At 53.6% G+C, this 12,193-nt stretch overlaps 1 protein-coding gene across 1 annotated transcript in view; it reads right to left on the bottom strand.

Moving 5' to 3' along the window:
* LOC142282265 (tubulin alpha-3 chain-like) overlaps window positions 1–12,193 on the bottom strand; it is a 67,037-nt gene that overhangs the window by 25,244 nt on the left and 29,600 nt on the right. The gene's annotated exons all lie outside the window — the stretch shown is intronic.

Below are 12,193 nucleotides of genomic sequence, written 5' to 3'. Positions count from 1 at the left end.
CCTCAGTCACCATCACAGCCCTGCGATCATGTAACGCCAGCTTCATACAGTGCGTCCACCCATCTCCTGTATACACCGCACCTATATACAGCGTGTCCACCCATCTCCTGTATACACCGCGTGTCCACCCATCTCCTGTATACACCGCACCTATATACAGCGTGTCCACCCATCTCCTGTATACACCGCACCTATACAGAGCGTGTCCACCCATCTCCTGTATACACCGCACCTATATACAGTGTGTCCACCCATCTCCTGTATACACCGCACCTATATACAGTGTGTCCACCCATCTCCTGTATACACCGCACCTATATACAGCGTGTCCACCTATCTCCTGTATACACCGCACCTATATACAGCGTGTCCACCCATCTCCTGTATACACCGCACCTATATACAGCGTGTCCACCCATCTCCTGTATACACCGCACCTATATACAGCGTGTCCACCCATCTCCTGTATACACCGCACCTATATACAGTGTGTCCACCCATCTCCTGTATACACCGCACCTATATACAGTGTGTCCACCCATCTCCTGTATACACCGCACCTATACAGAGCGTGTCCACCCATCTCCTGTATACACCGCACCTATATACAGCGTGTCCACCCATCTCCTGTATACACCGCACCTATATACAGTGTGTCCACCCATCTCCTGTATACACCGCACCTATATACAGTGTGTCCACCCATCTCCTGTATACACCGCACCTATATACAGTGCATCCACCCATCTCCTGTATACACCGCACCTATATACAGTGCGTCCACCCATCTCCTGTATACACCGCACCTATATACAGTGTGTCCACCCATCTCCTGTATACACCGCACCTATATACAGTGTGTCCACCCATCTCCTGTATACACCACACCTATATACAGTGTGTCCACCCATCTCCTGTATACACCGCACCTATATACAGTGTGTCCACCCATCTCCTGTATACACTGCACCTATATACAGTGTGTCCACCCATCTCCTGTATACACCGCACCTATATACAGTGTGGCCACCCATCTCCTGTATACACCGCACCTATATACAGTGTGGCCACCCATCTCCTGTATACACCGCACCTATATACAGTGTGGCCACCCATATCCTGTATACACCGCACCTATATACAGTGTGTCCACCCATATCCTGTATACACCGCACCTATATACAGTGTGTCCACCCATATCCTGTATACACCGCACCTATATACAGTGTGTCCACCCATCTCCTGTATACACCGAACCTATATACAGCGTGTCCACCCATCTCCTGTATACACTGCACCTATATACAGTGTGGCCACCCATCTCCTGTATACACCGCACCTATATACAGTGTGGCCACCCATCTCCTGTATACACCGCACCTATATACAGTGTGGCCACCCATCTCCTGTATACACCGCAACTATATACAGTGTGTCCACCCATCTCCTGTATACACCGCACCTATATACAGTGTGTCCACCCATATCCTGTCCACCGCCATTAACTTGAGAACGGCGGCAGCTGAAGTGGTGTCTAGGTATAGTAAAGTAGCCATGCGCTACGCAATGAAGCCACCTATAGCGCCACCTGGTGGAAAGAAGGGAATTTTGTTTACTTACCGTAAATTCCTTTTCTTCTAGCTCTAATTGGGAGACCCAGACAATTGGGTGTATAGCTATGCCTCCGGAGGCCGCACAAAGTATTACACTCAAAAGTGTTAAGCCCCTCCCCTTCTGCCTATACACCCCCCGTGCTCCCACGGGCTCCTCAGTTTTGGTGCAAAAGCAAGAAGGAGGGAAAATAATTATAAACTGGTTTAAAGTAACTTCAATCCGAAGGAAACTCGGAGAACTGAAACCATTCAACATGAACAACATGTGTACACAAAAAAACAGGGGCGAGTGCTGGGTCTCCCAATTAGAGCTAGAAGAAAAGGAATTTACGGTAAGTAAACAAAATTCCCTTCTTTTTCGCTCTATTGGGAGACCCAGACAATTGGGACGTCCAAAAGCAGTCCCTGGGTGGGTAAAATAATACCTCGTAAGAGAGCCGTAAAACGGCCCTTTCCTACAGGTGGGCAACCGCCGCCTGAAGGACTCGTCTACCTAGGCTGGCATCCGCCGCAGCATAGGTATGCACCTGATAGTGTTTCGTGAAAGTGTGCAGGCTCGACCAGGTAGCCGCCTGACACACCTGTTGAGCCGTAGCCTGGTGCCTCAAAGCCCAGGACGCTCCCACGGCTCTGGTAGAATGGGCCTTCAGCCCTGAGGGAACCGGAAGCCCAGCCGAACGGTAAGCTTCGATAATTGGCTCCTTGATCCACCGAGCCAGGGTTGATTTGGAAGCCTGTGATCCTTTACGCTGGCCAGCGACAAGGACAAAGAGTGCATCCGAGCGGCGCAGGGGCGCCGTACGAGAAATGTAGAGTCTGAGTGCTCTCACCAGATCTAACAAGTGCAAATCCTTTTCACATTGGTGAACTGGATGAGGACAAAAAGAGGGTAAGGAAATATCCTGATTGAGATGAAAAGGGGGATACCACCTTAGGGAGAAATTCCGGAACCGGACGTAGAACCACCTTGTCCTGGTGAAAAACCAGAAAAGGGGCTTTGCACGACAACGCTGCTAGCTCAGACACTCTCCGAAGAGAGGTGACTGCTACTAGGAAGACCACTTTCTGCGAAAGGCGTGAGAGAGAAATATCCCTCATTGGCTCGAATGGTGGTTTCTGAAGAACCGTCAGCACCCTGTTCAGATCCCAGGGTTCTAACGGCCGCTTGTAAGGAGGAACGATGTGACAAACCCCCTGCAGGAACGTGCGTACCTGTGGAAGTCTGGCTAGGCGCTTCTGGAAAAACACAGAGAGCGCTGAGACTTGTCCCTTAAGGGAGCTGAGCGACAAACCCTTTTCCAGTCCAGATTGAAGGAAGGACAGAAAATTGGGCAAGGCAAAAGGCCAGGGAGAAAAACCCTGAGCAGAGCACCACGACAGGAAAATTTTCCACGTCCTGTGGTAGATCTTGGCGGACGCTGGTTTCCTAGCTTGTCTCATAGTGGCAATGACGTCTTGAGATAACCCTGAGGACGCTAGGATCCAGGACTCAATGGCCACACAGTCAGGTTGAGGGCCGCAGAATTCAGATGGAAAAACGGCCCTTGAGATAGCAAGTCTGGTCGGTCTGGTAGTGCCCACGGTTGGCCGACCGTGAGATGCCACAGATCCGGGTACCACGACCGCCTCGGCCAGTCTGGAGCGACGAGGATGACGCGGCGGCAGTCGGCCCTGATCTTGCGTAACACTCTGGGCAACAGTGCCAGCGGAGGAAACACATAAGGGAGCTGAAACTGCGACCAATCCTGAACTAAGGCGTCTGCCGCCAGAGCTCTGGGATCTTGAGACCGTGCCATGAACGCCGGTACCTTGTTGTTGTGCCGGGACGCCATGAGGTCGACGTCCGGCACCCCCCAGCGGCAACAGATCTCCTGAAACACGTCCGGGTGAAGGGACCATTCCCCTGCGTCCATGCCCTGGCGACTGAGATAATCTGCTTCCCAGTTTTCCACGCCTGGAATGTGAACTGCAGAAATGGTGGAGGCCGTGGCTTCCACCCACGTCAAAATCCGCCGGACTTCCTGGAAGGCTTGCCGACTGCGTGTGCCGCCTTGGTGGTTGATGTATGCCACCGCTGTGGAATTGTCCGACTGAATTCTGATCTGCTTGCCTTCCAGCCACTGCTGGAACGCTTTCAGGGCAAGATACACTGCCCGTATTTCCAGAACATTGATCTGAAGCGAGGACTCTTGCTGGGTCCACGTACCCTGAGCCCTGTGGTGGAGAAAAACCGCTCCCCACCCTGACAGACTCGCGTCCGTCGTGACCACCTCCCAGGATGGGGGTAGGAAGGATTTCCCTTTCGATAATGAAGTGGGAAGAAGCCACCACCGAAGGGAAGCTTTGGTCGCCTGCGAGAGGGAGACGTTCCTGCCGAGGGACGTCGGCTTCCTGTCCCATTTGCGTAGGATGTCCCATTGAAGAGGACGCAGGTGAAACTGCGCGAAAGGAACTGCCTCCATTGCTGCCACCATCTTCCCCAGGAAGTGCATGAGGCGCCTCAAGGTGTGTGACCGACCTTGAAGGAGAGATTGTACCCCTGTCTGTAGTGACCGCTGCTTGATCAGCGGAAGCTTCACTATCGCTGAGAGGGTATGAAACTCCATGCCAAGGTATGTCAGCGATTGGGCCGGTGTCAGATTTGACTTTGGAAAATTGATGATCCACCCGAAACTCTGGAGAGTCTCCAGGGTAGCGTCGAGGCTGTGTTGGCATGCCTCTAGAGAGGGTGCCTTGATCAACAGATCGTCCAAGTAAGGGATCACCGAGTGACCCTGAGAGTGGAGGACCGCTACTACAGTAGCCATAACCTTGGTGAAAACCCGTGGGGCTGTTGCCAGGCCGAACGGCAGTGCCACGAACTGCAGGTGTTCGTTTCCTATGGCGAAGCGCTGGTGCTCTGGAGCAATCGGTACGTGGAGATAAGCCTCTTTGATATCGATCGATGCAAGGAAAGCTCCCTGGGACATTGAGGCGATGACGGAGCGGAGGGATTCCATCCGGAACCGCCTGGTCTTTATGTGTTTGTTGAGAAGTTTCAGGTCCAGGACAGGTCGGAAAGACCCGTCCTTCTTTGGGACCACAAACAAGTTGGAGTAAAAACCGTGGCCCTGTTGCTGAAGAGGAACAGGGACCACCACTCCTTCTGCCTTCAGAATGCCCAGCGCCTGCAGAAGAGCCTCGGCTCGCTCGGGAGGCGGGAATGACCTGAAGAATCGAGTTGGGGGACGAGAGGTGAACTCTATCTTGTAACCGTGAGACAGAATGTCTCTCACCCAACGGTCTTTTACCCGTGGCAGCCAGGTGTCGCAAAAGCGGGAGAGCCTGCCACCGACCGAGGATGCGGAGTGAGGATGCCGAAAGTCATGAGGAAGCCGCTTTGGTAGCGGCACCTCCTGTGGTCTTTTTAGGACGTGACTTAGACCGCCATGCATCAGAGTTCCTTTGATCTTTCTGAGGCCTTTTGGACGAGGAGAATTGGGACCTGCCCGCGCCCCGAAAGGACCGAAACCTCGACTGCCCCTTCCTCTGTTGGGGTATGTTCGGTTTGGGCTGGGGTAAGGATGTATCCTTTCCCTTGGATTGTTTGATGATTTCATCCAAACGCTCGCCAAACAATCGGTCGCCAGAAATTGGCAAACTGGTTAAGCGCTTTTTGGAAACAGAATCTGCCTTCCATTCCCGTAGCCACAAGGCCCTGCGGAGTACCACCGAATTGGCGGCTGCAACCGCCGTACGGCTCGCAGAGTCCAGGACAGCATTAATAGCGTAAGACGCAAATGCCGACGTCTGAGTGGTTATGGACGCCACCTGTGGCGCGGACGTGCGTGTGGCTGCGTCAATTTGCGCTTGACCTGCTGAGATAGCTTGTAGCGCCCATACGGCTGCGAATGCTGGGGCAAAAGAAGCGCCGATAGCTTCATAGATGGATTTCAACCAGAGCTCCATCTGCCTGTCAGTGGCATCTTTGAGTGAAGCCCCATCTTCCACTGCAAGTATGGATCTAGCTGCCAGTCTGGAGATTGGAGGATCCACTTTGGGACACTGAGCCCAACCTTTGACCACGTCAGGGGGAAAGGGATAACGTGTATCCTTAAGGCGCTTAGAAAAACGCTTATCTGGACAAGCATGGTGATTCTGGACTGCCTCTCTGAAATCAGAGTGGTCCAGAAAAATACTCGGTGTACGCTTGGGAAACCTGAAAACGGAATTTCTCCTGCTGGGAAGCTGACTCCTCCACCGGAGGAGCTGAGGGAGAAATATCCTGATGGACGCAATAAGGTCGTTCACTATGGCGTCCCCGTCCGGAGTATCAAGATTGAGAGCGGCCTCAGGATCAGAATCCTGATCAGCTGTCTCCGCATCATCAACCAGAGATTCCCCCCTCTGAGACCCTGCACAATATGAGGATGTCGAGGGAAAATCTAAGCGAGCTCGCTTAGTCGGTCTGGGGCTGGGGTCTGTGTCAGAACCCTCAGCTTGGGATCCATGAGATACCCCGGGAGGACATTGTTGGTCCAGCTGAGGTGAGCCAGGGAACAAAGATTCAACAGAGTCCCTGTGCTGAGATACCGGCCTGGCCTGCAAGGCTTCTAGTATCTTAGCCATAGTCTCAGAGAGTTTTGCAAACTCCGTCCCTGTCACCTTAACAGTGTTAGCAGGTGGCTCCCCCTGGGCCCCCCCTAGCAGAGGCTCTGGCTGAGCAAGTGCCACAGGGGCCGAACAGTGCAGACAATGAGGGTCAGTGGAACCTGTCGGTAGCGGGGTCGTACATGCGGCGCAGGCAACATAATAAGCCTGTGTTATGGCACCCCTGCCTTTCGTGGGCGCCATGCTATTATCTTCCCTGAGCAACACAATAGGGTATATAGCCAGAAATCAACTGTGCACTATACAGTGTAAAATAAACATATAATGTTACACTACTGCACAATGGGGCTAGCACCACAGGTGCTGCTTACCACCCGCTTAAAGCGGTTGTGCGGTCACCAGAGTCCCTGCCTGGGTCTCCCAGACTTTGTCCCCCTCTGCAGCGTCCGAGGAGCTGACAGGAATGCGTCCTGAGGAGAGGAGGGAGCTGTGGGCGTGACCCAGAAAGAGCGGGAGCTGGTGCCTGCACTGTGCACAGTGAGGGGAGTGGAGTATGCAAAGCATACTCCAGCCCTCAGTGATGCTCGTTCTGAGCAGCGTCCCGCCCTTCCCCTGCCTGTCAGGGCTGGGGGTGGGAGGAAAGGAACTAGGCCGCAAAAAGCCGGGGACTCTAGTAATAAACGCGGCCGCCGTAAAAGCGCGGCCGGCGTGGAAGTCCCCGGCGCACTACAAGTCCCAGCCGCGCCGCAGTGATTCCATGGCAGCGGCGGTCAGTGCGGCAGTCCCTATACATAAACACACTCAGCAACGCTGAGTGTGTAATGGCACCTATTAACCCGGTCAGCGCCGCGGTCCCCGGTGCACTAGCACACCCAGCAAAGCTGGAGTGTTGCTGTGCGCGGTCCCCACCGGGATACAGAGTACCTCCAAGTAGCAGGGCCATGTCCCTGAACGATACCCGGCTCCTATCCAGCAGGCTCCACAGGAGTTGTGGATGAAGCACGGTCTCAGTGCCTGGAGACCGATAGGATCCCACTTCCACCAGAGCCCTGAGGGGGATGGGGAAGGAAAACAGCATGTGGGCTCCAGCCTCCGTACCCGCAATGGATACCTCAACCTTACAACACCGCCGACAAGAGTGGGGTGAGAAGGGAGCATGCTGGGGGCCCTATATGGGCCCACTTTTCTTCCATCCGACATGGTCAGCAGCTGCTGCTGACCAATCTGTGGAGCTGTGCGTGCGTGTCTGACCTCCTTCGCACAAAGCAAAAAACTGAGGAGCCCGTGGGAGCACGGGGGGTGTATAGGCAGAAGGGGAGGGGCTTAACACTTTTAAGTGTAATACTTTGTGCGGCCTCCGGAGGCATAGCCTATACACCCAATTGTCTGGGTCTCCCAATGGAGCGACAAAGAAACAGCATGTGGGCTCCAGCCTCCGTACCCGCAATGGATACCTCAACCTTAACAACACCGCCGACAAGAGTGGGGTGAGAAGGGAGCATGCTGGGGGCCCTATATGGGCCCACTTTTCTTCCATCCGACATAGTCAGCAGCTGCTGCTGACTAATCTGTGGAGCTGTGCTGTGCATGTCTGCCTCCTTCGCACAAAGCAAAAAACTGAGGAGCCCGTGGGAGCACGGGGGTGTATAGGCAGAAGGGGAGGGGCTTTACACTTTTAGTGTAATACTTTGTGCGGCCTCCGGAGGCATAGCCTATACACCCAATTGTCTGGGTCTCCCAATGGAGCGACAAAGAAACAACGGGCGTAGCATTTTTATCTCGAAAACGGAACGAAATAGAGAAAAGAAGGGAATTTTGTTACTTACCGTAAATTCCTTTTCTTCTAGCTCCAATTGGGAGACCCAGACGATTGGGTGTATAGCTACTGCCTCCGGAGGCCACACAAAGCATTACACTAAAAAGTGTAAGGCCCCTCCCCTTCTGGCTATACACCCCCCGTGGGATCACGGGCTGATCAGTTTTAGTGCAAAAGCAAGAAGGAGGAAAGCCAATAACTGGTTAAACAAATTCAATCCGAAGGAACATCGGAGAACTGAAACCATTCAACATGAACAACATGTGTACCCGAACAAACCAAAAATCCCGAAGGAAACAGGGGCGGGTGCTGGGTCTCCCAATTGGAGCTAGAAGAAAAGGAATTTACGGTAAGTAACAAAATTCCCTTCTTCTTCGGCGCTCCATTGGGAGACCCAGACGATTGGGACGTCCAAAAGCTGTTCCTGGGTGGGTAAATGAATACCTCAAGTTTGGACTGTAAAAACAGCCCTTCCCTACATGGAGGCAACCTCCGCCTGCAGGACTCATCTACTTAGGCTGGCATCCGCCTAAGCGTAGGCATGCACCTGAAAATGCTTGGTGAAGGTGTGCAGACTCGACCAGGTAGCCGCCTGGCACACCTGCTGAGCCGTAGCCTGGTGCCGTAATGCCCAGGACGCACCCACGGCTCTGGTAGAATGGGCCTTCAGCCCTGATGGAACCGGAAGCCCAGTAGAACGGTAGGCTTCAAGGATTGGTTCCTTGATCCATCGAGCCAGGGTGGATTTTGCAGCCTGCGACCCCTTGCGCTGACCAGTGACAAGGACAAAGAGTGCATCCGAGCGGCGCAGGGGCGCCGTGCGGGAATGTAGATTCTGGGTGCTCTACACCAGATCCAACAATGCAAAGCCATTACATATCGATGAAATGGATAAAAGGAAGGTAAGGAGATATCCTGATTGTGATAAAGAAGGGAATTTTGTTACTTACCGTAAATTCCTTTTCTTCTAGCTCCTATTGGGAGACCCAGCCGATTGGGTGTATAGCTACTGCCTCCGGAGGCCACACAAAGCATTACACTAAAAAGTGTAAGGCCCCTCCCCTTCTGGCTATACACCCCCAGTGGGATCACTGGCTCACCAGTTTTAGTGCAAAAGCAAGAAGGAGGAAAGCCAATAACTGGTTTAAACAAATTCACTCCGAGTAACATCGGAGAACTGAAAAACCGTTCAACATGAACAACATGTGTACCCGAAACAACCCAAAAATCCCGAAGGACAACAGGGCGGGTGCTGGGTCTCCCAATAGGAGCTAGAAGAAAAGGAATTTACGGTAAGTAACAAAATTCCCTTCTTCTTCGTCGCTCCATTGGGAGACCCAGACGATTGGGACGTCCAAAAGCTGTCCCTGGGTGGGTAAAGAAATACAGTATGTTAGAGCTGCGAAGACAGCCCTCCCCTACGGGGAGGCAACTGCCGCCTGCAGGACTCTTCAACCTAGGCTGGCGTCCGCCGAAGCATAGGTATGCACCTGATAATGTTTGGTGAAAGTGTGCAGACTCGACCAGGTAGCTGCCTGGCACACCTGTTGAGCCGTAGCCTGGTGTCGTAATGCCCAGGACGCACCCACGGCTCTGGTTGAATGGGCCTTCAGCCCTGATGGAACCGGAAGCCCAGCAGAACGGTAGGCTTCAAGAATTGGTTCTTTGATCCATCGAGCCAGGGCGGCCTTAGAAGCCTGCGACCCTTTGCGCTTACCAGCGACAAGGACAAAGAGTGCATCCGAACGGCGCAAGGGCGCCGTGCGGGAAATGTAGATTCTGAGTGCTCTCACCAGATCTAACAAATGTAAATCCTTCTCATACCGATGAACTGCATGAGGACAAAACGAAGGCAAGGAGATATCCTGATTAAGATGAAAAGAGGATACCACCTTCGGGAGAAACTCCTGAATGGGGCGCAGCACTACCTTGTCCTGGTGGAAGACCAGGAAGGGAGTCTTGGATGACAGCGCTGCCAGCTCAGACACTCTCCGAAGAGATGTGATCGCTACCAGAAAAGCCACTTTCTGGGATAGTCTAGAAAGTGAAACCTCCCTCAGAGGCTCGAAGGGCGGCTTCTGGAGGGCAACTAGTACCCTGTTCAGATCCCATGGATCTAACGGCCGCTTGTACGGGGGAACGATATGGCAAACCCCCTGTAGGAACGTGCGCACCTTAGGAAGGCGTGCCAAACGCCTCTGAAAAAAGACGGATAGCGCCGACCTTTAAGGGAGCCGAGCGCCAAACCTTTTTCTAACCCAGATTGCAGGAAAGAAAGAAAGGTAGGCAATGCAAATGGCCAGGGAGACACTCCCTGAGCAGAGCACCAGGATAAGAATATCCTCCACGTTCTGTGGTTCTTAGCGGACGTGGGCTTCCTAGCCTGTCTCATGGTGGCAACGACCCCGTGGAATAATCCTGAAGACGCTAGGATCCAGGACTCAATGGCCACACAGTCAGGTTCAGGGCCGCAGAATTCCGATGGAAAAACGGCCCTTGGGACAGTAAGTCTGGTCGGTCTGGTAGTGCCCACGGTTGGCCGACCGTGAGCTGCCACAGATCCGGATACCACGCCCTCCTCGGCCAGTCTGGGGCGACGAGTATGACGCGGCTGCAATCGGATCTGATCTTGCGTAGCACTCTGGGCAAGAGTGCCAGAGGTGGAAACACATAAGGGAGCCGGAACTGCGACCAATCTTGCACTAGGGCGTCTGCCGCCAGCGCTCTTTGATCGCGAGACCGTGCCATGAAGGTTGGGACCTTGTTGTTGTGCCGGGACGCCATTAGGTCGACGTCCGGCCTTCCCCAGCGGCGACAGATTTCCTGAAACACGTCTGGGTGAAGGGACCATTCCCCTGCGTCCATGCCCTGGCGACTGAGGAAGTCTGCTTCCCAGTTTTCTACGCCGGGGATGTGAACTGTGGATATGGTGGAGGCCGTGGCTTCCACCCACATCAGAATCCGCCGGACTTCCTGGAAGGCTTGCCGACTGCGTGTCCCTCCTTGGTGATTGATGTATGCCACCTGCTGTGGAGTTGTCCGACTGAATTCGGATCTGCTTTCTTTCCAGCCACTGCTGGAAAGCTAGTAGGGCAAGATACACTGCTCTGATTACCAGAACATTGATCTGAAGGGTGGACTCCTGCTGAGTCCACGTACCCTGAGCCCTGTGGTGGAGAAAAACCGCTCCCCACCCTGACAGACTCGCGTCTGTCGTGACCACCGCCCAAGACGGTGGTAGGAAGGATCTTCCCTGTGATAATGAGGTGGGAAGAAGCCACCATTGCAGAGGGTCCTTGCCGTCTGTGAAAGGGATACTTTCCTGTTCAGGGATGTTGACTTCCCGTCCCATTGGCGGAGAATGTCCCATTGAAGTGGACGCAGATGAAACTGCGCAAACGGAACCGCCTCCATTGCCGCCACCATCTTCCCGAGGAAGTGCATGAGGCGTCTTAAGGAGTGCGACTGACCTTGAAGGAGAGTCTGCACCCCAGTCTGTAGTGACCGCTGCTTGTCCAGCGGAAGCCTCACTACCGCTGAGAGGGTATGAAACTCCATGCCAAGATACGTTAGTGATTGGGTCGTGACAGGTTTGACTTTGAGAAGTTGATGATCCACCCGAACGTCTGGAGAGTCTCCAGCGCAACATTCAGGCTGAGTTGGCATGCCTCTTGAGAGGGTGCATTGACAAGTAGATCGTCCGAGTAAGGGATCACAGAGTGTCCCTGTGAGTGCAAGACTGCTACCACTGCCGTCATGACCTTGGCGAACACCCGTGGGGCTGTCGCCAGACCAAATGGCAGAGCTACGAACTGAAGATGGTCGTTTCCTATCACGAAACGTAGAAAAACATTGGTGCTCTGTAGCAATCGGCACGTGGAGATAAGCATCTTTGATGTCTATTGATGCTAGGAAATTTCCTTGAGACATTGAGGCAATGACGGAGCGGAGGGTATCATCTGGAACCGCCTGGCCTCCACGTGCTTGTTGAGCAGTTTTAGGTCCAGAACGGAACGGAAAGAGCCATCCTTTTTTGGCACCACAACCAGATTGGAGGAAAACCGTGTCTTGTTCCTGAAGAGGAACCGGGATTACCACTCCTTCTGCCTGCAGAAGAGCATCTGCTCGGTGGGGAGGTGGGGACGTTCTGAAGAATCGAGCCGGAGGACGAGAA

The sequence above is a fragment of the Anomaloglossus baeobatrachus genome, unplaced genomic scaffold (genome assembly GCF_048569485.1).
Source record: "Anomaloglossus baeobatrachus isolate aAnoBae1 unplaced genomic scaffold, aAnoBae1.hap1 Scaffold_503, whole genome shotgun sequence".
Classification (NCBI taxonomy): Eukaryota; Metazoa; Chordata; class Amphibia; order Anura; family Aromobatidae; genus Anomaloglossus; species Anomaloglossus baeobatrachus.
This window is presented reverse-complemented; position numbering and strand designations above follow the sequence as displayed.